A 26711-nucleotide genomic window follows, 5' to 3' on the forward strand; every position below is an offset into this window, starting at 1 on the left:
TGCTCAACATAACTAGCCATCAATGAAATGCCAACCAAAACCACAATGAGATATCACCTCATTGTGTTATTCTGATATTCATCAGAATGGCTAAAATCCAAACACAGAAAGTAATCAATGCTGGTGAGAAAGTGGATTAAGTAGAACTCTTATACACTGTTCATATGAATATAAATTAGTGCAGCCACTACGGAAAACAGTGTGGAGATTTCTTACAAGTCTATTAGAAATAGACTTGCCATATGATCCAGCAATCCCACTACTGGGCATATACCCAAAAGACATGAATACAATTTATCAAAGAGATAACTGCACCATCATGTTTACAGCGGCACTATTCACAATAGACAAAATATGGAATCAACTAAGGTGTTCATCAGCAGAGGAATGGATGAGGGAAATGTGATATCAAGGAATGGATGAGGAAAATGTGATATCAGAGGAATGGATGAGGAAAATGTGATATATATACACAATGGGATATTATTCAGCTATAAAAAATCATGAAATTCTTCCATTGCAACAAAATGTATGCAACTGGAGGACATCACGTTGAGTGAAATAAATTAGATCCAGAAAGACAAATACCGTATGTTCTCCCTTATAAGTGGGAAATAAAACTTTTTAAAAGTCTGTGTACCAGTATTCCTGAAAAATTTATACCTGAAAGGTATAAAATTTGCTTTATACCTTTGTGAAACCAATGGTTAAGAATGCTATATTTCTATAGTTTTACTGATTTGCAATTACTCTAAAATTTATAGTATATGAGTGAAATGGTCTTTTTTCCATTCAATTATTGTTACAGCCATTGTGTATATTCCCACTAAACTAGGGTCTTTTTTGCTTTTTACTTGTTAAACTTCTTACTTAGAGAAGTACTAAGCATTTTTACTGTAATGTAAATTTAAAATTTGTTATATAAAAAACTAAAAAAAAGCAGATACAGAGAAGAAAGAAGGGTAGAATGAGGAAAGAGAATTGTATCTACAGAACACATTGAATCTGTTAAAAAAATAATTAAAAATTTAAAAATAAAAAAATTTAAAAAGGAATAAGGAAACTTATTGTTATTATCTCTTAAATTCATGCTATTCATACATATATTACTTATATAGTAATTGTTAATTATATAAATTCATTTTGTACTTATATTGATGAAGATATAAATCTATTTGTATTTATTCTATAATATCCAATTACTCTTAGCAAAAAAATTAGTAGGGATTTTTGACAGAATGAAATATATAAGTACAGGGCTGGCGCCGTGATGCAGGTTAATCCTCTGCCTGCAGCGCTGGCATCCCAGCTCGTTCTAGTCCCAGCTGCCCCTCTACCAATCCAGCTCTCTGCTATGGCCTGGGAAAGCAGTGGAAGATAGCTCAAGTCCTTGGGCCCCTGCAACCACATGGAAGACCCGGAAAAAGCTCCTGGCTCCTGGCTTCGGATCTACACAGTTCCAGCCGTTGCAGCCATTTGGGGAGTGAACCAATGAAAGGAAGACCTTTCTCTCTGTCTCTCCCTCTCACTGTCTGTAACTCTACCTCTCAAAGAAATAAGTAAAATCTTTATAAAAAAGAGAGAGAGAAATATATAAGTACATACTATATTGTATGTAATATACTATTTTAAAAGAAGTAAATGAAGATAGTACCAAGTAAAAAATTAATAGTGATATCTCATTAAATTCAAGTTGCTAATGTATTAAAATTCATGAAAAAGATTCTATAGATTTTCCCCACCTTGTTCTATTTTTCATGCATGGTTTTAAGCATTTTATGAATTAAACAACTTCCCTCTGAGAACAGAGTTGAGGAATGGATAGAGAGGCTAGGCCACTAGGTTACCGTCCTGCTGTTAGCAGCCGGGAAAGATTACTTTTGAATTCAGCAAGTCTGACTCTAAAGAAGTTTCAGCTAGCACCGATTATTTCAAACATGTTCTTACAGAAGAAACACAGCTTTGCTTTTAATTTTTAGTGGAGCCTATGTAGCAAAAGAAAAAGAATCCATTTACTGAGTCATAGCATTTATAATATAAACTCAGGCCAGTTGCACAGGAGAATCAACATGACTTTACAAAGTTTTGTATACTGGGCACTGCTTAGTATAAAGATGATACTCAACACATTTTCACAGCAAAATGACTACTGCCAAATAATTTTTCTCATAACATCTTTCAGTATAAGCAATGACAAAGCAAATTCATTAGAAAAGAGAAATGGTGGCAGATTAGAGGTAAGCAGGATGTGGTAGTTGGGTGGTATAACCCCAGTGACATACCTTTCTGATGATTTTTTAAAAATCATGGTTCATTTTACATGATGAACTACAGAATAATTTGGTTCCTGTATAACTGCCCTCCCAGAACAATTTTCCTCTCAATAAATTATTTGAAAATAATTGTGTGGGAATTGCTTGGAGATTATTCTCTTTGACAATACCTACAATTCAATTATTCTGATAAGTAACTAAAAGGCATCTAACTTGTCAACTTACTATGGCCTCCTATTATTCTATAGTTGTATATAATGAACTAATTACCTGGGCAAAGCAGCAGTAGGTTCATTTTTTTCTCTTAATTTAAGAGACTGGAACAGAAAGCAACTTGCCCATGTGAAAAATCAGCTTGCCTGGAAATGAGGTATGATTGTGGGTGAGCCAAAATTCAGGAAGTTTTTGAATTATAATATAAAGAGACATGTTCAACAGAACTATACTTTCATAACAATGAAAAACAAACTATTTAGAACTGTTAAAAACTGTCAGATAAGGATATCTTATGTAACATCTACAGATGATTTAATCTTTTTTATTTATTTATTTATTTATTTTTTGACAGGCAGAGTGGACAGTGAGAGAGAGAGACAGAAAGGTCTTCCTTTGCCGTTGGTTCTCCCTCCAATGGCCGCCATGGCCGGTGCGCTGCAGCCGGGGCACCGCACTGATCCAATGGCAAGAGCCAGGTACTTCTCCTGGTCTCCCATGGGGTGCAGGGCCCGAGCACTTGGGCCATCCTCCACTGCACTCCCTGGCCACAGCAGAGAGCTGGCCTGGAAGAGGGGCAACCGGGAAAGAATCCGGCGCCACGACCAGGACTAGAACCCGGTGTGCCGGCACCGCAAGGCGGAGGATTAGCCTAGTGAGCCGCGGCGCCCAGATGATTTAATCTTAAAATGTAGTCTTGTTCTTTCATACTCCACCCACTATCTGAAACACATATATTAACATAGCTACTTGGTGGTACTACAGTGAATGGTTACAGAAAAGCAATTTAATTTTTCGTGACTGATACCAAAAATGAGTATCCTGAGAAAAATTTAGGAGATGAAGGTTCTGGAAGAATTAATTGATAACCCGTCATTGGGGCAAATGTCTATTCCATGAAGCAAGTTGCCATGTTATAATTAACTGAGAATCACATAAAGATACTAAGTTTCAAATTTAAAAAAACAATAGGGAAAACATGTTCATAGAGTTTCTGGGAATTAAAAACTATGAATAATCAGGTCTGATTTCTTCAGCGTACATTATTGAATGCACACAATATATTGCATTGTTAGATGTTACAGACCCTGGGACCGAGAAAGAAATTAATTTGAATAAGGAAAAAGCATTTCTAGAATGGAAACACTGCACAAGAATCCAGCAGTTTTCAGGATTTCAAAAAGAAAATGAGTATCTGAGCATTGCTAGATAATGTGAGAATGTGAGTAATTTGAGAAGTAGGGGATAAAATCAGAAACACCAGTGTGGGAATTTTGAAAAAGCAGTGTAGAGCATTATGAATTATATAAAACCTTTGAGTTTTGTTCTAAGGTAGGAACTCTTGACTGGCTCCATGGAGAGTGGAAACGCAATCTGAAATTAGTTTAACTGAATCCCAACTATCTGCTTTGATATAATAGGCATCATGATGTCCCTTAGGAGGTGAGTGCAGTATACTAAATGCAAGGTTACAATAGATTAACTGTGTTAAAAAAGTCAGATTCTGGATAAAATGCAAGTAATTTGTCAACAAAATAGTCATCGAGGATGTTGCTTAGAATTTGCCTATAGCAACTGGAAGACACAATTAGAGTCCTCAAAGCTAGAGTTCCAAAAAAGTGAACGTAAGCTACAAATATACAGACACAGTTACACAGACACCCCACCACACATACACCACAAGAGTCATTTCTAGATTTCTCCTCAAAGAGGTATAAAACATATAAATGTTAACATGTGGAACACCTTGTGCTCATGGCTCAGCTTTTCCTCCTATAAAATAATAACCTGTGAATCTAGGGTTGGCAAACAGACAAGTAGTGTATCCAGATTGGGGTATCTTTATTTAGGAGAGAGAAAAAGATATGTTACTCTATAACTGGGATGTAGTATAAGTATTGATAAAATCAAATATTTTCCAATAATTAAAGTTCATCACTCCATTTTGTACAGAAATATTTTAATTTACAGTGGTAGGTATTGTGACACTATGGATTAAACTGCCACTTGGGATATCTGCATATTGAAATATCTGAGTCCTGGTTACTGCATTTCCCATCCATCTTCCTGCTAATGCATCCCGGGAGGTAGCAGAGATTGGCTTAATCGCTAAGGCTCCTGCCACCTGTGTGGAATACCCAGATTAATCCTTGGTGCCTAGCTTCAGCCTTGCCCAATCCCAGGTGTGGCAGGCAGTTGAGGGGTAAACCAGTGGTCTGATTATCTCTCTATATATATCTATGTCTCTCTCAGCATTTCAAATAGATGAAAATGAATAAACCTTAAAAATAGTTTCATTTTCAGATTATTTAGATATCAACTGTGCAATATAATCTTGAAAATATCCTGGACTGAATGTTAGATTTTGGAGCAAGTATGAGTACCATCATGGCCTGTTAACAGAGCTCTGACTCACATGAATCTCAATTCCACTGACTCAATGACAGTGTAATAGTATCCGAGTCACTCAAATATTTCCATGCAGATTAAATTGTGTGTATTTGTTTATTGTTCTTAATTTGAACATTAGTCTTTTGCTCTCTTTTTTGCTATCTATTTTGACATTATCAAAAACTGTTGGGGGGAGGAGGCAAGATGGCGGAATAGGAAAGGAGCACACTGATAGTCCGGGGAGAGATAGTTTAATAAAAGTGGAGATACTGCAGGTTCAAGGAAGAGTAGGGGAGGAAACAGCAGAAGAAACTCTTCCGGAATGCGTGATTCACAGCGGACCTGTGTGGAAAGTGTGGGAGCCCACAGTTCAGGACACCAGCGGCAGACTCAACACACCAGCGCTGGAACGCGAGGTGAGCCGAACCTCAATAGCCCGAGACACCGGCAGGCAAGCGGAGAGAGGAGACTAGAGGGAATTACCCCCGGGGGGGAAGGGGGAAGTTCACCAGGCTAACTGGAAGAGAGAGAGAGAGAAAAAAAAAAAAAAAGGTGACTGGTAAGGACACGGGTTTCTCTCTCTCTGCTCACCTCTCAAGGGCGAGCAAGACAAAGAGCAGGTGCCATCTTGGACATACGTCATAAGCAGAGTGACCTCAGGTCTGCACCGGCCCTGAGCCTAGCAGAAAAACCTGACTCTGGGCGGGATGAATAACAGGAGATTAGGACCTAGTAAATTTGTGGTGCTACTGAACTGAGACTGTGAAAAAAGAGACGGTGGGGGAGAGAACTCACGGAATTCACGTGAGCACTCTCCAGAGATGCTACAATTCCGTAACTTTGGCAACCCAGTGGGAGACTGAAGGAGAATTTGAGCCCACTCTGAGGGCCGAACAGATTCCCTGTGTGGTCCTTGGGAAAGAGCTTCCGATCTCTGGCTCCTGTGGGTATATCATTTGCCTGCTAACTACCTCCAACTTCGTTCAGCTGTGTGGAATTACTTCCCTTTTGAATCAAAAAAAGAGAGAGAGAGAGAGAGATTTACCATGCCTAACCTGGGAGTGTCACCTTTGGCACACCAAACAGAGCTCTCAGGCACACCCATCTCAAGCCCTAAGGCTCCATCAAAAACAGATAGTCCACTTAATCTAGAGTCATAGTATAACAAGAAAAAGCACCACAGTGAAGAAACGAAATATCTCCAATATGCCAAATAACAAACGCAAAAACCAAGGTAATAAAAACAAGGAAGTCACCATGACGCCCTCAAATGAAAAAGACACCCCAATTCAAGATTATGAAGATGATGACATAGAAGAAATGCAAGAAGCAGATCTCAAAAAATTGATAAGAACATTAAGAAGTTCTCAAAAACAAATTCTTGAACTACAGAAATCCTTAATGGACAAGATAGAAAATCTCTCTCGTAAAAATGAAATATTAAGGAGGAATCAAAATGAAACGAAACAACTAGTACAACAGGAAACTGGGATAGTGACTGAAGTGAAGAATTCAATAGATCAAATGAAAAACACAATAGAGAGCCTTACAAACAGAATGGGTGAAGCAGAAGAGAGAATATCGGACTTAGAAGACAGAGAACAGGAAAGGATACACTCAGACCAAAGAAAAGAAGAGGAAATTAGGAATCTAAAACATATTGTCGGGAATCTGCAGGATACTATTAAAAAACCCAACATTCGGGTTCTAGGAGTTCCTGAAGGCATGGAGAGGGAGAACGGATTAGAAGGCCTTTTTAGTGAGATATTAGCAGAAAATTTCCCAGGTTTGGAGAAGGACAGAGAAATCCTAGTACAGGAAGCCCACAGAACCCCTAATAAACACGATCAAAAGAGATCCTCACCACGACACGTTGTAATTAAACTCTCCACAGTGAAACATAAAGAAAAGATCCTAAAATGTGCAAGAGAGAAACATCAGATTACTCTCAGAGGATCTCCAATCAGACTCACAGCTGACTTCTCATCAGAAACTCTACAAGCTAGGAGGGAATGGCGAGATATAGCCCAGGTACTAAGAGAGAAAAACTGCCAGCCCAGAATATTATATCCTGCAAAGCTATCATTTGTGAATGAAGGTGAAATAAAGACTTTTCATAGCAAACAGAAATTGAAAGAATTTGTTGCCACTCGTCCAGCCCTGCAAAAGATGCTTAAAGATGTGTTACACACAGAAACACAGAAACACGGTCATCAATATGAAAGAAGGTAAAGGAAGGAAACCAAGGAAGGAAACCTCACAGCAAAAGATCACAGGGAATTCAAAGCATATATTAGAACTTATCTTTGGCAAATGGCAGGGCAAAGTTACCACTTATCATTAGTCACATTGAACGTGAATGGCCTGAACTGTCCAGTTAAAAGACACCAATTGGCTGATTGGGTTAAGGAACAAAACCCATCTATTTGCTGCTTACAAGAAACACATCTTTCCAACAAAGATCCATACAGACTGAAAGTGAAAGGCTGGAAAAAGATATACCATGCAAACAGAAATGAAAAAAGAGCAGGCGTAGCCATCTTAATATCGGACAACATAAACTTTACCACAAAAACTGTTAAGAGAGACAAAGAGGGGCACTATATAATGATTAAGGGATCAATACAACAAGAAGATATAACAATTATCAATGTATATGCACCTAACTACAGGGCACCAGTTTATCTAAAAGATTTATTAACGGACTTAAAGGGAGACTTAGACCCCAATACAATAGTACTGGGGGACTTCAATACTCCACTCTCAGAAATAGACAGATCAATAGGACAGAAGATCAACAAGGATACAGTAGATTTAAACGACACTATAGCCCAAATGGATCTAACAGATATATACAGAACTTTCAATCCTACAGCTAAAGATTTTACATTCTTCTCAGCAGTACATGGAAGCTTCTCTAGGATTGACCACATACTAGGCCATAAAGCAAGTCTCAGCAAATTCAAAAGAATTAGAATCATACCATGCAGCTTCTCAGACCATAAAGGAATGAAGTTGGAAATTAGCAACTCAGGAATCCCTAGAGCATACGCAAACACATGAAGATTGAACAACATGCTCCTGAATGAACAATGGGTCATAGAAGAAATTAAAAGAGAAATCAAAAACTTTCTGGAAGTAAATGAGGATAACAGCACAACATACCAAAACTTATGGGATGCAGCAAAAGCAGTGTTAAGAGGAAAGTTTATATCAATAGGTGCCTACATCAAGAAATTGGAAAGGCACCAAATAGATGAGCTTTCAATACATCTCAAGGATCTAGAAAACCTACAGCAAACCAGACCCAAATCTAGTAGGAGAAGAGAAATAATTAAAATCAGAGAAGAAATCAACAGGATTGAATCAAGAAAAACATTACAAAAATCAGCCAAACGAGGAGCTGGTTTTTCGAAAAAATAAACAAAATTGACACCCCATTGGCCCAACTAACTAAAAAAAAGAAGAGAAAAGACCCAAATCAATAAAATCAGAGATGAAAAAGGAAACGTAACAACAGACACCACAGAAATAAAAAGAATCATCAGAAATTACTACAAGGACTTGTATGCCAGCAAACAGGGAAACCTATCAGAAATGGATAGATTCCTGGACACATGCAACCTACCTAAATTGAACCAGGAAGACATCGAAAACCTAAACAGACCCATAACTGAGACAGAAATTGAAACAGTAATAAAGACCCTCCCAAAAAGAAAAGCCCAGGACCAGATGGATTCACTGCTGAATTCTACCAGACATTTAAAGAAGAAATAACTCCAATTCTTCTCAAACTATTCAGAACAATCGAAGAAGAGGGAATCCTCCCAAATTCTTTCTATGAAGCCAGCATCACCTTAATTCCTAAGCCGGAAAAAGATGCAGCACTGAAAGAGAATTACAGACCAATATCCCTGATGAACATAGATGCAAAAATCCTCGATAAAATTCTCGCCAATAGAATGCAACAACACATCAGAAAGATCATCCACCCAGACCAAGTGGGATTTATCCCTGGTATGCAGGGATGGTTTAATGTGCGCAAGACAATCAATGTGATACACCACATTAACAGACTGCAGAAGAAAAACCATATGATTATCTCAATAGATGCCGAGAAAGCATTTTATAAAATACAACACCCGTTCATGACGAAAACTCTAAGCAAACTGGGTTTGGAAGAAACATTCCTCAATACAATCAAAGCAATCTATGAAAAACCCACAGCCAACATCCTATTGAGTGGGGAAAAGTTGGAAGCATTTCCACTGAGATCTGGTACCAGACAGGGATGTCCACTCTCACCACTGCTATTCAATATAGTTCTGGAGGTTCTAGCCAGAGTTATTAGGCAAGAAAAAGAAATTAAAGGGATACAAATTGGGAAGGAAGAACTCAAATTATCCCTCTTTGCAGATGACATGATTCTTTATTTAGGGGGCCCAAAGAACTCTCCTAAGAGACTATTGGAACTCATAGAAGAGTTTGGCAAAGTAGCAGGGTATAAAATCAATGCACAAAAATCAACAGCCTTTGTATACACAGACAATGTCATGGCTGAGAAAGAACTTCTAAGATCAATCTCATTCACAATAGCTACAAAAACAATCAAATACCTTGGAATAAACTTAACCAAGGACGTTAAAGATCTCTACGATGAAAATTACAAAACCTTAAAGAAAGAAATAGAAGAGGATACCAAGAAATGGAAAAATCTTCCATGCTCATGGATTGGAAGAATCAATATCATCAAAATGTCCATTCTCCCAAAAGCAATTTATAGATTCAATGCAATACCAATCAAGATACCAAAGACCTTCTTCTCAGATCTGGAAAAAATGGTGCTGAAATTTATATGGAGGCACAAGAGACCTCTAATAGCTAAAGCAATCTTGTACAACAAAAACAAAGCCGGAGGCATCACAATACCAGATTTCAGGACATACTACAGGGCAGTTGTAATCAAAACAGCATGGTACTGGTACAGAAACAGATGGATAGACCAATGGAACAGAATTGAAACACCAGAAATCAACCCAAACATCTACAGCCAACTTATATTTGATCAAGGATCTAAAACTAATTCCTGGAGCAAGGACAGTCTATTCAATAAATGGTGCTGGGAAAACTGGATTTCCACGTGCAGAATCATGAAGCAAGACCCCTACCTTACACCTTACACAAAAATCCGCTCAACATGGATTAAAGACCTAAATCTATGACCTGACACCATCAAGTTACTAGAGAACATTGGAGAAACCCTTCAAGATATTGGCACAGGCAAAGAATTTCTGGAAAAGACCCAGGAGGCACAGGCAGTCAAAGCCAAAATCAACTATTGGGATTGCATCAAATTGAGAAGTTTCTGTACTGCTAAAGAAACAGTCAGGAGAGTGAAGAGACAACCGACAGAATGGGAAAAAATATTTGCAAACAGATATGCAACAGATAAAGGGTTAATAACCAGAATCTACAAAGAGATCAAGAAATTCCACAAAAACAAAACCAACAACCCACTTAAGAGATGGGCCAAGGACCTCAATAGACATTTTTCAAAAGAGGAAATCCAAATGGCCAACAGGCACATGAAAAAATGTTCAAGGTCATTAGCAATCAGGGAAATGCAAATCAAAACCACAATGAGGTTCCACCTCACCCCGGTTAGAATGGCTCACATACAGAAATCTACCAACAACAGATGCTGGCAAGGATGTGGGGAAAAAGGGACACTAACCCACTGTTGGTGGGAATGCAAACTGGTCAAGCCACTATGGAAGTCAGTCTGGAGATTCCTCAGAAACCTGAAGATAACCCTGCCATTCGACCAAGCCATCCCACTCCTTGGAATTTACCCAAAGGAATTTAAATTGGCAAACAAAAAAGCGGTCTGCACCCTAATGTTTATTGCAGCTCAATTCACAATAGCTAAGACCTGGAACCAACCTAAATGCCCATCAATGGTAGACTGGATAAAGAAATTATGGGATATGTACTCTTTAGAATACTATACCGCAGTAAGAAACAACGAAATCCAGTCATTTGCAACAAAATGGAGGAATCTGGAACACATCATGCTGAGTGAAATAAGCCAGTCCCAAAGGGACAAATACCATATGTTCTCCCTGATCGGTGACAACTGACTGAACACCAAAAAGGAAACCTGTTGAAGTGAAATGGACACTATGGGAAACGGTGACTTGATCAGCATAGCCCTGGCTGTTAATGAACAACTTAATACATTATCCCTCTTAGTGGTTTTTTTGACTGTTCTACTTAATATGACTGGTTTAATTCTGTAATTAATACACAGTTATTCTTAAGTGTTGAAAATTAACTGAAATGTGATCCCTGTTAAACATAAGAGTGGGAATAAGAGAGGGAAGAGATGTGCAATTTGGGACATGCTCAAGCTGACTTGCCCCAAATGGTAGAGTTAAAAACATACCAGGGGATTCCAATTCAATCCCATCAAGGTGGCATGTACCAATACCATCTCACTATTCCAAGTGATCAATTTCAGTTCACAATTGATCATAATGAAAGAACTAAGAGTCAAAGGGAACACATAAACAAGTCTAGTACTTGCTAACACTAACCGATAGAATAAATAAAGTGGAGAGTGATCCAACATGGGAAGTGAGATACACAGCAGACTCAAAGAATGGCAGATGTCCTAAATAGCACTCTGGCCTCAGAATCAGCCCTAAAGGCATTCGGATCTGGCTGAAAAGCCCATGAGAGTATTTCAGGCATGGAAAGCCAAGACACTCTGGCAAAAGATCTCTGTGAGTGAGATCCCAGTGGAAAGAACAGGTCTTCAAAGAAGGAGGTACATTTCTCTGAAGGGAGGAGAGAACCTCCACTTTGACTATGACCTTGTCTAAACAAGATAAGAGTCGGAGAACTCAGAGGGCTTCCATAGCCTTGGAAACTCATGACTGGAGCATAGGGAGATTACTGATGCCATAGACAGGAGTGTCAATTGGTAAAGTCAACAACAGGAGTCACTGTGCACTTACTCCTCATGTAGGATCTCTGTCCTTAATGTGCTGTGTATTGAGATTTAATGCTATAACGAGTACTCAAACAATATATTTCACTTTGTGTTTCTATGGGGGTGCAAACTGTTGAAATCTTTACTTAATGCATACTAAACTGATCTTCTGTAAAAAAAAAAAAAAAAAAAAAAAAAGAAATTATCAATTCCCAACTTGACTCTCACTGGGATTAAACATGACACTAGGTCTGATCTGATTTCATCATCAATTAAAAAAAAATTATCTATTATTTTTCACTTTATGTTTCTGTGTGGGAGCAAACTGTTGAAATCCTTACTTAATGTATACTAAGCTGATCTTCTGTATATTAAGATAATCTAAAATGAATCTTGATGTGAATGGAAGGGGAGAGGGAGTGGGATAGGGGAGGGTTGCGGGTGGGAGGGACGGTATGGGGGGGAAGCCATTGTAATCCATAAGTCATACGTTGGAAATTTATATTCATTAAATAAAAGTTAAAAAAAAAGAAGTTCCAAAAAAAAAAACTGTTTTTTTTTTTTTCTGCTAAGACCCTTGTTCTATTAGGTTTTGAGAAAACATTATTAACACACTATTAGAGCATGTGGAGAATGGGACAGTTTTTAAGATATTACTGTTGAATCCTGATGTGAATGGAAGGGGAGAGGGAGTGGATAAGGGGAAGGTTGTGAGTTGGAGGGACGTTATGGGGGGGGAAGCCATTGTAATCCATATTCTGTACTTTGGAAATTTATATTCATTAAATAAAAGTTTAAAAAAAGATATTACTGTTAATAAAAAAGAAAGAGAAAGAACTTTCTTATGAAGCTCCTAAAGGTTGAGATTTCACACATCCCCCAAAATGATTCAGTCATCAAAAGAATATGAAGTTTCCTCTGGATCTCTTCATTTCCAAAACAGGTTAACCTCTTTGGTTTACCAACCAGAGCAATCAATTCAACCATCTGGCTGTAGTTTTGAACTGGTCCTTTTATATTAGATCTTAATGTATGAATAGTCTTAGGCTTATACCATGTGCTGCCATTCACCAAGATTCATCTTCATAAGAAAAATTATTTTCAAAAAGTGAATGATTGAAAAGCACATTCTACATTATTTTCTCTAGCCACAGAATACTTCCATGGAACAGGTTTAAAAAAACAGAAGCTGACACTAATATTAACTTGATTACACATGATTCTGTTTTTTTTTTCTGCCAAAATTAATTTATTTTCTAATTCCATTTTCCATGAACTTTTTTTTCTAACTTTTATTTAATGAATATAAATTTTCAAAGTACAGAATATGGATTACAATGGCTTCCCCCCCATAACATCCCTCCCACCTGCAACCCTCTCCTTTCCCACTCCCTCTCCCCTTCCATTCACATCAAGATTCATTTTCGTTTCTCTTTATATACAGAAGATCAGTTTAGCATACATTAAGTAATTATTTCAACAGTTTGCTCCCACACAGAAACATAAAGTGAACAATACTGTTTGAGTACTAGTTATAGCATTAAATCTCAATGTACAGCACACTAAGGACAAAGATCCTACATGAGGAGTAAGTGCACAGTGGCGCCTGTTGTTGACTTAACAAATTGACACTTTTGTTTATGGCATCAGTAATCACCCTAGGCTCTTGTCATGAGCTGCCAAGGCTATGGAAGCCCCCTGAGTTCACTGACTCTGATCATATTTAGACAAGGCCATGGTCAAAGTGGAAGTTCTTTCCTCCCTTCAAAGAAAGGTACCTCCTTCTTTGATGACCCATTCTTTCCACTGGGATCTCACTCACGGAAATCTTTCATTTAGTTTTTTTTTTTTTTTTTTTCCAGAGTGTCTTGGCTTTCCATGCCTGAAATACTCTCATGGGCTTTTCAGCCGGATCCGCATGCCTTAAGGGCTGATTCTGAGGCCAGAGTGCTGTGTAGCACATCTGCCATTCTATGGGTCTGCTGTGTATCTCACTTCCCATGTTGGATCATTCTCTCCCTTTTTTATTCTATCAGCTAGTATTTGCAGACACTATTTTTGTTTCTGTGATCCCTTTGGTTCTTGAATACTGTAATCAATACACAATTCTTCTTAAGTGCTGAAACTTAACTGAAAAGTGATCACTGTTAAATATAAGAGTGGGAATAAGAGAGGGAAGAGATGTGCAATTTGGGACATGTTCAAGCTGACTTGCCCCAAATGGTAGAGTTAGAAACATACCAGGGGATTCCAATTCAATCCCATCAAGGTGGCATGTACCAATGCCATCTCACTAGTCCCAGTGATCAATTTCTGTTCACAATTGATCATGATTCCGTTTTTAAAGGCGTTTGGTTGAAACACAAGATTTTTATTTCATTGTAGTTTTTTTTTTAACTTTTATTTAATGAATATAAATTTTCAAAGTACAGCTTATGGATTACAATGGCTCCCCCCCCCATAACTTCCCTCCCACCTGCAACTCCCCCATTTCCCTCTCCCTCTCCCCTTCCATTCACATCAAGATTCATTTTCGTTTCTCTTTATATACAGAAGATCAGTTTAGCATATATTAAGTAAAGATTTCAACAGTTTGTACCCACATAGAAACACAAAGTGCAAAATACTGTTTGAGTACTAGTTATAGCATTAAATCTCAGTGTACAGCACATTAAGGACAAAGGTCCTCATGAGGAGTAAGTGCACAGTGACTCCTGTTGTTGACTTAACAAATTGACACTCTTGTTTATGGCATCAGTAATCACCCTAGGCTCTTGTCATGAGTTGCCAAGGCTATGGAAGCCTTTTGAGTTCACCAACTCTGATGATATTTAGACAAGGTCATAGTCAAATGGAAGTTCTCTCCTCCCTTCAGAGAAAGGTACCACCTTCTTTGATGACCTGTTCTTTTCCCTCGATCTCACTCTCAGATTTTTTTTTTTTTTTTTTTGCCAGTGTTTTGGCTTTCCATGCCTGTAATATTCTCATGGGCTTTTCAGCCAGATCCGCATGCCTTAAGGGCTGATTCTGAGGCCAGAGTGCTGTTTAGGACATCTGCCATTCAATGGGTCTGCTGTGTATCTCACTTCCCATGTTGGATCGTTCTCTCGCTTTTTTATTCTATCAGCTAGTATTTGCAGACACTAGTCTTGTTTGTGTGCGCCCTTTGGTTCTTAGTCCTATCATTATGATTAATTGTGAACAGAAATTGATCACTGGGACTAGTGAGATGGCATTGGTACGTGCCACCTTGATGGGATTGAATTGGAATCCCCTGGTATGTTTCTAAATCTACTGTTTGAGGTAAGTCAGCTTGAGCATGTCCCGATTGCACATCTCTTCCCTCTCTTATTTTTTAAGAGCCCCAACAAAAGTTGGAAATACACATGCATGGAATGTAAAGGATAAGCTGATGCAATTCTAACTCAGTTTGGAAATTTCTATTCTATGGTATTTTCTCCCATGTGCATCTTTTAGAAAGGATAATATTTGTTTCTTCACAAGGTTGTACCAGAATAAGTGTCCAGTTTTCTGAGTTGGTTTGAATACAGCAAAGAATGCCAAAAGTTCCCTATGGGGATCAGAAAAATATAGTGTAGCTTCATTTATATTTTTTGATCCAAATTGTTAACATTTCAGTTTCGGTGTATGTTGTATAGCATGTATAATACTACTACAGCTGTATGCATACATAATTATTCATGACAACATATGTATTTATGATACATGTTAAATCTCTTGATGAATAAATGAGATTGAGTACAATCAGAAGTTCTAGAGACTGAAGCAAAGAACTTTATGTAGTTCCTGAAATTCTAATCAGACAGAAGTTTATTGTAGCTTCCATTTTTTTCAGATCCATGATGATCAACAAATAAAGAAAAGCATATTAACATGCTTGTTTTGGGGGCCAGTGTTGTGCATAGCAGGTTAAGCTGCTGCCTGCAGTGCTCGGATGCCATATGGGCATTGGTTTGCATCCCAGCTGCTCTCTTACAATACCGATCCCTTCTAATGTGCTTGGGAAAGCAATGGAGGATGGTCCAAGTACTTGGGCCTCTGCCACCTATGTGGGATACCAGGAAGAATCTCTTTGCTCCTGGCTTCAGCTTGGCCCAGACCTGGCAGTTTTGGCCATTTTCAGGAATGGACCAGCTCTCTCTCTCTCTCTCTCTTTCTACGTCTCCCTCAATTTCTGTAACTCTGCCTTTCAAATAAATAAGATATAAACAAAATAATCAAAAAAGAAATGTGCTTGGTTTTATTTTTTAGTAAGACTATTTTATTTTTAAAATTTGCAAAATATAAGAATAATAAACATGAATATTTAACAAACAAAACAAATTCAATTATAAATAAAAATGTTGACAATCTCACATAAACATGTAATACTATAAACATTCTAAGCATACAAGAGTAATTTTCTAGTTCAAGTTTTATCTTTTTCAGTTCAAGTTTTATTATCACTTCTTAAAAATAAACAAAAAAGCGGTTACAGTTTGACCAATTACTTCCGCTCCACTCAAAGAGCAGGGAATATTTTTTTTTCCCCATGCCAACACACATTTACAAAATGGGATACTGATAGGCACAGGTTTTAAAAACTGGAACAATCCAGTCTCCAGGCAAGAAAAGACTCATTTCGTGTTTCCAGATTCAACAGTCCACAGAAATTGTGTTAAAATAACCCACTTATTAAAAGAAAACCTGGTGCCAGACAGTAAGCTGAAGTAATTATCACACCTCAAACAAGTTCAGGATTCTGAAGAATCAAAAGTAAACATCTATGAATGCTTTGTTGATAACTAACTGTATCTTATGAACATTCACTTGAGTGCTGGATTGAAATCTTGGGGACAAAACAAAAATCTATACTTCAAAGCAAAACCTTTACAGTGTAATAATACATGTCTTTACAACTCATCAAATGTTCTATAAATATTTAGGAATTACCGTTCTTCCTACTGAATCAGACTGATGGAAATTTGAAGCAGAGCGAGATCATGTCACATTTTAGGATTAGAAAAATTTTCCATTTGAAATGAGAAAAAGCCCTGCTGTGAGTCAAATGAGTAACTTCTTTGCGCTTGGTTTTAAAGATCTTCTCTATTGATCTGTGATTACAACTTTATAACTTATGGCTGTGCAAATGTACTTGGTCTCTGAGATCAAGTTTAGATGTGATGCCAAGTTTTTTCTCATATTTTTAAACAAATTGTCTTTATTGCAAGTAATTATTATTGTTATTGTGTCAAAAATCTCTTGGAAAATGTTTTGACTATAAATACCAAAGGAAGAAAACCATTAGCATAGGGTCTTATTTTCAATTCCATTTATAGAATTTGCCCTTCTTCCCTCTTTTCTTGGCTTTTGTAATTTGGTTGATAACATTTGCATTATCCAAAATGAGGTACATTCACATAGTAGAGATCATGCATTTTGAGGTTTGCTTGATCTGAAGTGTGAAGAAGCCTTCTGGTAAGTTAAGTATGGTATCTGTATTGAGAACATTCTAATTGGGAAAGATTAAACCACTGGTCTCAGAAATTGTGACATGGATATTATGCAGAATATACCTAAAATGGCTGGGCAGCACCATAGAGTTACATTTTTAAAAGTGAGCATGAAGAGGATGACACTGTGGCGTAGCAGGTAAGGCCACTGTCTGAGATGCCAGCATCCCAAATAAGTGTTTCTTCAAGTGTTGGCTGCACCACTTCTGATCCAGCTCCCTGCTGATGGCCTGGAAGGAGCAGTGGAGAATGGGTCAAATGCTCAGGCTCTTGCCACCCATGTGCAAGACCTGGAAGAGCTCCTGGCTACTGGTTGTGGCCTGGCCCAACTCTGGCTGTTACAGCCATCTGAGGAGTGAACCAGTGCTTGGAAAATTTATCTCTCTCTCTCTCTGTAACTCTTTCAAATCATATTAAATCTTTAAAATAAAATTAAATAAAATAAAAGTGAGGGTGTTGAAAGCCTTAAACCTCTTTTGCTTTATGTGCTTATTTTTCCCTACATATAAGGGCATAAAACTTGGTGATTAATATATCACTATCTAGATTTTGAAGCATTTACTTTGATAAGGTCTTATTAAATAATTGCAAAATGTGGATTTTTCTAATTAAGGACTGATATGATTCACAATTCAGATTCCATTTCATTTTTTTTTTCCTATCTGAACAAGACTGTAAAGTTCATTTACAAGATAAAAGATGTGGTTAAGGGTCCTTGGTGTTTCCATTTATTCTTTCTGGAGATTTGTCAACATTCAGTGGTATTACTAAGCCATGTGTCTAAAGGAATCTGTAATTATGATCTTGCTAATTTCACAGTGTTTCAGTATAGGTGTAATACAAGTACTTAGAGGATGATGTAAGAAAAATATATTATTTGTTATGTAGTTATTCCCAAATTCTACTGCTTTGGGCACCTACTAAGATTTCAAAACCATTACATTCTAATTGGGGCTAGAAGCACCATACATGTAGAAGACTTGTTCTATAAGTAGGATCCAATTGGCTTTGAACTTTTTCTTCCCAGAATTATCAGCTGAGATCTGGGGAAAATTATACTTGGGCACACATAAACAACAACATAAACTTTTTCAGAATGACACAAACCATGCTTACCCTGTGAAGGGTCCAAATTCACCCAGAGCATTGGAGACAATTTGTCAAAGTTACATACAATGTTACAATAATAATTACATTAGGTAATAAACTCTAAGGCTGTCATGTTTTCTTATGTATAAAATATATCCCTTACAGCTTTTTAGAAACAATTATTAAATTGCATTGCAAATATAACTTATGAACATGTTGAACAGGAATATTATCTACTTACATAATGATTAATATTTATAACTCATGCTCTAATGACTTCTGTCCCCAGTTAGAACTTCCTCTTCCCAACATGTCATAATTTCTACAACCTTCCTAACACTCTAAGTATGTTGTGACAACATCCATTCCTCTGGGAATTACTTTCCTGCTCAAAAGTGCTATAAAGGAACAGAAAAGGATAACAGCACAGCTCAGGAAGACCCATTGCTACAAAAATTCTACACAATCTCTAACCCAGAAAATACATTCTTCACCAATCCATATGAAAATGAAAATAAGAAATTTAATTATATATACATCTCTGAGACCCATTGACTTAGAAATGATTGATTACTGGTTGTTGGTAATTTCAGTGAGTAAATTTAGTTGGTACAGAGAATAAAATGATAAGAAAAACATAAAGTTACTTTTCTAGTGAGGTGACACCAACCTTATAGAAATTTTTAAAAATCACTCAGGGAGCAGGTGGTTTTTTTTTTTTTTTTTTATTTAAGGTATACAAAGTTCATGCATTCTGTAAATACAAATTTAGGAACCTAGTAATTCTTCCCATCATACCCTCCCTCCCACCAAAACTCCCATCTTCTTCCTTTTCTCTCTCCTATTTCCTTCATATTTTTACTGAGATCTATTTTCTTTTTTAAAGATTTATTTATTTATTTATTTATTTATTTTTAACTTTTATTTAATGAATATACGTTTCCAAAGTACGAATAATGGATTACTATGGCTTCCCCCCCATACCGTCCCACCCACAACCCTCCCCTTTCTCACTCCCTCTCCCCTTCCATTCACATCAAGATTCATTTTCGATTATCTTAATATACAGAAGATCAGCTTAGTATACATTAAGTAAGGATTTCAACAGTTTGCTCCCACACAGAAACATAAAGTGAAAAATAATAGATGATTTTTTTTAATGATGATGAAATCAGATCAGACCTATTGTCATGTTTAATCCCAGTGAGAGTCAAGTTGGGAGTTGATAGTTTCTTTTCTTTTCTTTTCTTTTTTTTTTTTTTTTTTTTTTTTTTTTACAGAGGATCAGTTTAGTATGCATTAAGTAAAGATTTCAACAGTTTGCACCCCCATAGAAACACAAAGTGAAATATATTATTTGAGTACTCATTATAGCATTAAATCTCAATGCACAGCACATTAAGGACAGAGATCCTACATGAGGAGTAAGTGCACAGTGACTCCTGTTGTTGACTTTACCAATTGACACTCCTGTCTATGGCATCAGTAATCTCCCTATGCTCCAGTCATGAGTTTCCAAGGCTATGGAAGCCCCTTGAGTTCTCCAACTCTTATCTTGTTTAGACAAGGTCATAGTCAAAGTGGAGGTTCTCTCCTCCCTTCAGAGAAAGGTACCTCCTTCTTTGAAGACCTGTTCTTTCCACTGAGATCTCACTCACAGAGATCTTTTGCCAGAGTGTCTTGGCTTTCCATGCCTGAAATACTCTCATGGGCTTTTCAGCCAGATCTGAATGCCTTTAGGGCTGATTCTGAGGCCAGAGTGCTATTTAGGGCATCTGCCATTCTATGAGTCTGCTGAGTATCTCACTTCCCATGTTGGATCACTCTCCCCTTTATTTATTCTATCGGTTAGTGTTAGCAGGTACTAGACTTGCTTATGTGCTCCCTTTGACTCTTAGTTCTTTCATTATGATCAATTGTGAACTGAAATTGATCACTTGGACTAGTGAGATGGCATTGGTACATGCCACCTTGATGGGATTAAATTGGAGTCCCCTGGTATGTTTCTAACTCTACCATTTGGGGCAAGTCAGCTTGAGCATGTCCCAAATTATATATCTCTTCCCTCTCTTATTCCTACTCTTATGTTTAACAGGGATCACATTTCAGTTAAATTTCAACACTTAAGAATAACTGTGTATTAATTACAGAATTGAATCAGTCATATTAAGTAGAACAGACAAAAAAACTACTAAGAGGGATAATGTATTAAGTTGTTCATTAACAGTCAGGGCTATGCTGATCAAGTCACCGTTTCCCATAGTGTCCCTTTCACTTCAACAAGTTTCCATTTTGGTGTTCAGTCAGTTGTCACCGATCAGGGAGAACATATGGTATTTGTCCCTTTGGGACTGGCTTATTTCACTCAGCATGATGTGTTCCAGATTCCTCCATTTTGTTGCAAATGACTGGATTTCGTTGTTTCTTACTGCGGTATAGTATTCTAAAGAGTACATATCCCATAATTTCTTTATCCAGTCTACCGTTGATGGGCATTTAGGTTGGTTCCAGGTCTTAGCTATTGTGAATTGTGCTGCAATAAACATTAGGGTGCAGACCGCTTTTTTGTTTGCCAATTTAAATTCCTTTGGGTAAATTCCAAGGAGTGGGATGGCTTGGTCGAATGGCAGGGTTATCTTCAGGTTTCTGAGGAATCTCCAGACTGACTTCCATAGTGGCTTAACCAGTTTGCATTCCCACCAACAGTGGGTTAGTGTCCCTTTTTCCCCACATCCTTGCCAGCATCTGTTGTTGGTAGATTTCTGTATGTGAGCCATTCTAACCGGGGTGAGGTGGAACCTCATTGTGGTTTTGATTTGCATTTCCCTGATTGCTAATGACCTTGAACATTTTTTCATGTGCCTGTTGGCCATTTGGATTTCCTCTTTTGAAAAATGTCTATTGAGGTCCTTGGCCCATCTCTTAATTGGGTTGTTGGTTTTGTTTTTGTGGAGTTTCTTGATCTCTTTGTAGATTCTGGTTATTAACCCTTTATCTGTTGCATAGTTTGCAAATATTTTTTCCCATTCTGACGGTTGTCTCTTCACTCTCCTGACTGTTTCTTTTGCAGTACAGAAACTTCTCAATTTGATGCAATCCCAATAGTTAATTTTGGCTTTGACTGCCTGTGCCTCCCGGGTCTTTTCCAGAAACTCTTTGCCTGTGCCAATATCTTGAAGGGTTTCTCCAATGTTCTCTAGTAACTTGATGGTGTCAGGTCGTAGATTTAGGTCTTTAATCCATGTTGAGTGGATTTTTGTGTAAGGTGTAAGGTAGGGGTCTTGCTTCATGATTCTGCACGTGGAAATCCAGTTTTCCCAGCACCATTTATTGAATAGACTGTCCTTGCTCAAGGAATTAGTTTTAGATCCTTGATCAAATATAAGTTGGCTGTAGATGTTTGGGTTGATTTCTGGTATTTCAATTCTGTTCCATTGGTCTATCCTTCTGTTTCTGTACCAGTACCATGCTGTTTTGATTACAACTGCCCTGTAGTATGTCCTGAAATCTGGTATTGTGATGCCTCCGGCTTTGTTTTTGTTGTACAAGATTGCTTTAGCTATTCGAGGTCTCTTGTGCCTCCATATAAATTTCAGCACTAATTTTTCCAGATCTGAGAAGAAGGTCTTCGGTATCTTGATTGGTATTGCATTGAATCTATAAATTGCTTTTGGGAGAATGGACATTTTGATGATATTGATTCTTCCAATCCATGAGCATGGCAGATTTTTCCATTTCTTGGTAGATTTATTTATTTATTTGAAAGTCAGAGTTACACAGAGAGAGGCGAGGCAGAGAGAGAGAGGTCTTCCAACCGCTGGTTCACTCCCCATTTGGCCGCACCGGCCTGAGCTCCACCAATCCAAAGTGCCAGGAGCTTCTTCCAGGTATCCCGCATGGGAGCAGGGGTCCAAAGTCTTGGGCCATCTTCTACTGCTTTCCCAGGCCATAGCAGAGAGCTGGATCAGAAGTGGAGCTGCCGGGACTCAAACCGGCACCCATATGGAATGCAGGCACTGGCACTGCAGGCGGTGGCTTTACCCACTACACCACAGCACCAGCCCCACTAAGAACTATTTTCAATTATTTTTATACAATAAGATTAACCCTACACTAAGTAAAGAATTCAACAAATAGTAAATTAAAAAAAAGAAAGAAAGAAAAAAAACCTCTTCCTTAACAGTTGAGCCAAAGGCCATTCAAAGTCATTGCATCTCAAAGTATCAATCTCTCTTCTATAAATTATCTTTTAGGTATTCTATTACTTACCACAGATAAGGGAAAAATATGGTATTTGTCTTTTAGGACCGGCTTATTTCACTAAATTTAATGTTTTCCAGTTGCATCCATTTTGTTGCAAATAGCATGATTTCATTTTTTTTACCACTGTGTATTAGTCCATGGTGTACATATCCCATAATTTTTTGGGGGAATTTCTGGTTTATTTGAACTGGCTGTTAGTGTTCCCCCCATGGAGCAGTAACCCAATAGTTGGGAGCCATAGTGCTGGACAGGGAGGGATAAAGGCACGCAGATGAGCAGAAAGAGCATCAAGGGGCCAGACTGGGCAAGAGAGGCCAGGCCCCCTGGATCCTAGCCCCACTCATGGCCTCAGTATAGAACCTACCCATCTCCTCATTGGGGTTGCCCTGGGCCAACCTGGACCACATCTGAAGGCAGTGGCTGTTCCCAAGGCTGCAGTTGCTAGCCTTGTAGGAGTAACTCCAGATTTCTTCACACAGAGCAGCACGTGTAGGGAACTAGAGCAGAAAGGGTGGCAGGCAGCTCCCACTGGGCACTGGTTAAATCCCAAGTTCCAGTTCTAGCCCTTGTGCCAAAAATTGCTCTTGCAGGTTCTGGAGTTGTGACAGTCCTCCCACCAGTGCTAACAATCCTCTTTGCACAGGGGCACATTCAGGATCTGCTCTTTGCTGCAGCTCTGGTCCACCTGTTGGATCCAGGGCCCCAGATTGGGGGAGCACTCACAGAGGCAGGTGTCCTGGACAAAGTGATGCTTGTAGGCAGGCTCCATCTTGCCACAGTGGTCCTAGTTGAATCTGCTCATATAACTTGTCCCAGTGCTTGGCCTTTCCATGTGGTACTTGTTGGTACATGCCAACACCAAAGAGTTCAGTCCTGGCCCATGCAGTCATGGGCTGGGCCCCATGCATCACCCGCACCAGCAGGAGCATCAGCTGTGTAGTCACTGGCTGTGCCATGTCAATAAGTTTAGGAAGAGTGGCCCATAATTTCTTTATCCAGTGTTCAGTTGATGGACATTTGAGTTTATTCCGTATCTTAGCTATCATGAATTCAGCTGCAATAAACCTGGGGGAATATCTTTTATGTTCCTGAGTTGGAAGAATCAATAGCATCAAAATGTCCATACTACCAAAAGCAATCTATGGATTTAGTGTGATACCAATCAAAATATCAAGGACATTCTTCTCAGATACAGAAAAAAAAACAATGCTGATATTCATGTGGACACACAGAAGACTTCAAACAGCTAAAGCAATCTTATGCAGCAAAAATAAAGCTTGAGGCATCACAACACCGGATTTCAATACATTCTGTAGGGCAGTTAGAATCAAAACAGCCTGTTACTGGCACAAAAACAGATGGATAGACCAATGGAATATAATAAAAACTCCAGAAATCAATTCACACATCTACAACCAACTTATCTTTGACAAAAGAGCTAAAATCAATCCCTGGAGCAAGGACGGCCTCTTCAATAAATGGTACTGGGAAAATTGGATCTTCATATGCAGAAGTATGAAACAAGACCTCTACCTTACACCTCACACAAAAATCCACTTGAAATGGACCAAAGACATACATCTATGACCCGATACCATCAGATTACTAGAGAACATTGGGGAAACTCTGCAAGACATTGGCATGCAAAAAGACTTCTTGGAAAAGACCCCAGAAGTACAGGCAATCAAAGCCAAAATTGACAAATGGTATTACATCAAGCTCATAAGCTTCTGCACTGCACAAGAACCACTCAGCAAATTGAAGAGGCAACCAAAAAAATGGGAGAAATTATTTGCAAATTATGCAACTGATAAAGGATTAACATTCAGAATCTATAATGAGCTCAAGAAACCCAACAACAAAATGAACAACCCAGTTAAGAAATGGGCAAAGGACTAGAAAAGGCATTTTTTAAAAGGGGAAATCCAAATGGCCAACAGACACATGAAAAAATGCTCAGGATCACTAGCCATCAAGGAAATGCAAATCAAAACGAAAAGGAGGCTTCACCTCGCCCCCATTAGAATGGCTTTCATACAGAAATCAACAAATAACAAATGTTGGCTTGGATGTGGTTAAAAAAAGTAACCTAATCCACTATTGTTGGGAATGTAAACTGGTACTACCACTGTGCAAGACGGTATGGAGATACCACAGAAATCAGAATATAGAGCTACCATATGACCCAGCCATCCTGCTCCTAGGAATTTACCCAAATAAAATGAAATCAGCATATTAAAGAGTCATCTGTACCCCCATATTTATTGTAGGGAGCATGTGTCTAGTCTAATATCTCACATCAGAGTTCCTGAGGTTCATACTTGCCTCTGACTCTTGACATCAGCTTGCCACTAATACAGACCATGGGAAGCAGCAGTGAAGTCTCATGTACCTGGGTCCCTACCACTCCCATCGGAGACCTGGATAGCTCTCCTGGCTCCCGTTACCAGCCCTGCTGTAGCTTTCGCCATAGCAGGCAATGACCTGCAATGCCCTCTCATTTTGAGAGTGAAACAGAAAATGGGAAATCCTCTCTCTTTCTCTGGCCCTGTTCCTCCATTGTTCTTTCCCTCTCTCTCAGATAAGTAAAAATTCTTTAAAATCCCTCATATATATATCCAATATAATATATTTTACTAATTGATATATCATAAGGAAAACACAAAATCCTTTAGGAACATGCAACAGAGTTACATTCTAGTAATGAGGATCAGGGAAAGTTTTATGAAATATCAGATTAGATATGTTAAGTTATATAATATAACAAATGATAATGTAAAAGAACCAAAGAGAAGAGGGTCGGTGAGGCTGAAAGCCAAGTACAGATTTTGGTAGGAGACAGAAATGGTCCCATGCCTTAACATGATCTTTATAGCTTCACTGTGTAAAGCACAGAGCATGTAGAGGAAGATCTGCTAATAGCTTATTCAGTATCCAGAGAAGATCGTACTTTAGGCTCAGATAATAAGTTAGTGATCCACAAAGCAATATTCTTTTTAAAAATTTTCTCTCATCAAAGAAAACAATACCTGGGGTGGCGCTGTGGCATAGTGGGTTAAGCCTCTGCCTGTGGCACCAGCATTCTATATGGGCACCGGTTTGAGTCCTGGATGTTCCTCTTCTGACTAGCTCTTTGCTATGGCCTGTGAAAGCAGTGGAAAATGGCCCAAGTGCTTGGGCCCCTGCACCCACATGGGAGACCTGGAAGAAGTTCCTGGGTCCTGGTTTCAGATCAGCCCAACTCTGGCTGTTGTAGCTATTTGCGGAGTGAACCCACAGATGGAAAACCTTTCTGTTTCCTCCCTCTCTCTGTAACTCTACCTCTCAAATAAATAAATAAAATCTTCAAAAAAAAAAGAAAAAGAAAAAATAATACCTCAAAATGCTGTACAAATTTTAGTACAGCATTACAAAGGGCATTAATTCACAGAGGCTAAGTATTACAAATTAATAGCACCTTAAGATCTTAAACAAAGACCACCTCCGTTGTGTTTCATTGGCATATTTCTCCACAATCCAGAAGACAAATTATCTTAGCAATTGGAAATCAAAATGTAATTAAGCAATATTTCCCACCCTATATTCATTTTTAAGCAGACTTCCCAATATTACAGCCAATAGAGAAAAGACAATGTGATTTTAGATAAAAAATTCTCCCCCACATTTTCTTAATACTTACAAAATAACCCTGAATATGACAATTTCCCCCACGGACACAGAGGCTAGCATTACCTGATTTTTATTTTTCCATAATGACCAGCTTCAGTTGTACTTTAGCCTTCAACTTTCCTATTTTTACATGTATGCAGTTTAATGCAATGCAATGTTAAATTAACGCCTATACATATTTATTTGAAACAAGAATGCTTATTTTATTACCATTAGCTGAATGGAGTTTTTTAGATGAAAACTGCACCTTTGGATAAAAATACCCCCCAGATGATATACATAGAAAGGTAGTTTTTACCTCCTATT

The 26711-nt window shown here is 38.2% G+C and overlaps 1 protein-coding gene and 1 pseudogene across 1 annotated transcript in view; both read right to left on the minus strand.

Moving 5' to 3' along the window:
* The window catches only part of CDH18 (cadherin 18), a 974018-nt gene that overhangs the window by 739557 nt on the left and 207750 nt on the right, over positions 1-26711 (minus strand). The window lies entirely within an intron of this gene.
* Positions 23024-23568, minus strand: LOC149122323 (folate receptor alpha pseudogene; annotated as a pseudogene).

The sequence above is a fragment of the Oryctolagus cuniculus genome, chromosome 14, assembly GCF_051225735.1.
Source record: "Oryctolagus cuniculus isolate XC-2025 breed Fujian yellow rabbit chromosome 14, ASM5122573v1, whole genome shotgun sequence".
NCBI lineage: Eukaryota > Metazoa > Chordata > Mammalia > Lagomorpha > Leporidae > Oryctolagus > Oryctolagus cuniculus.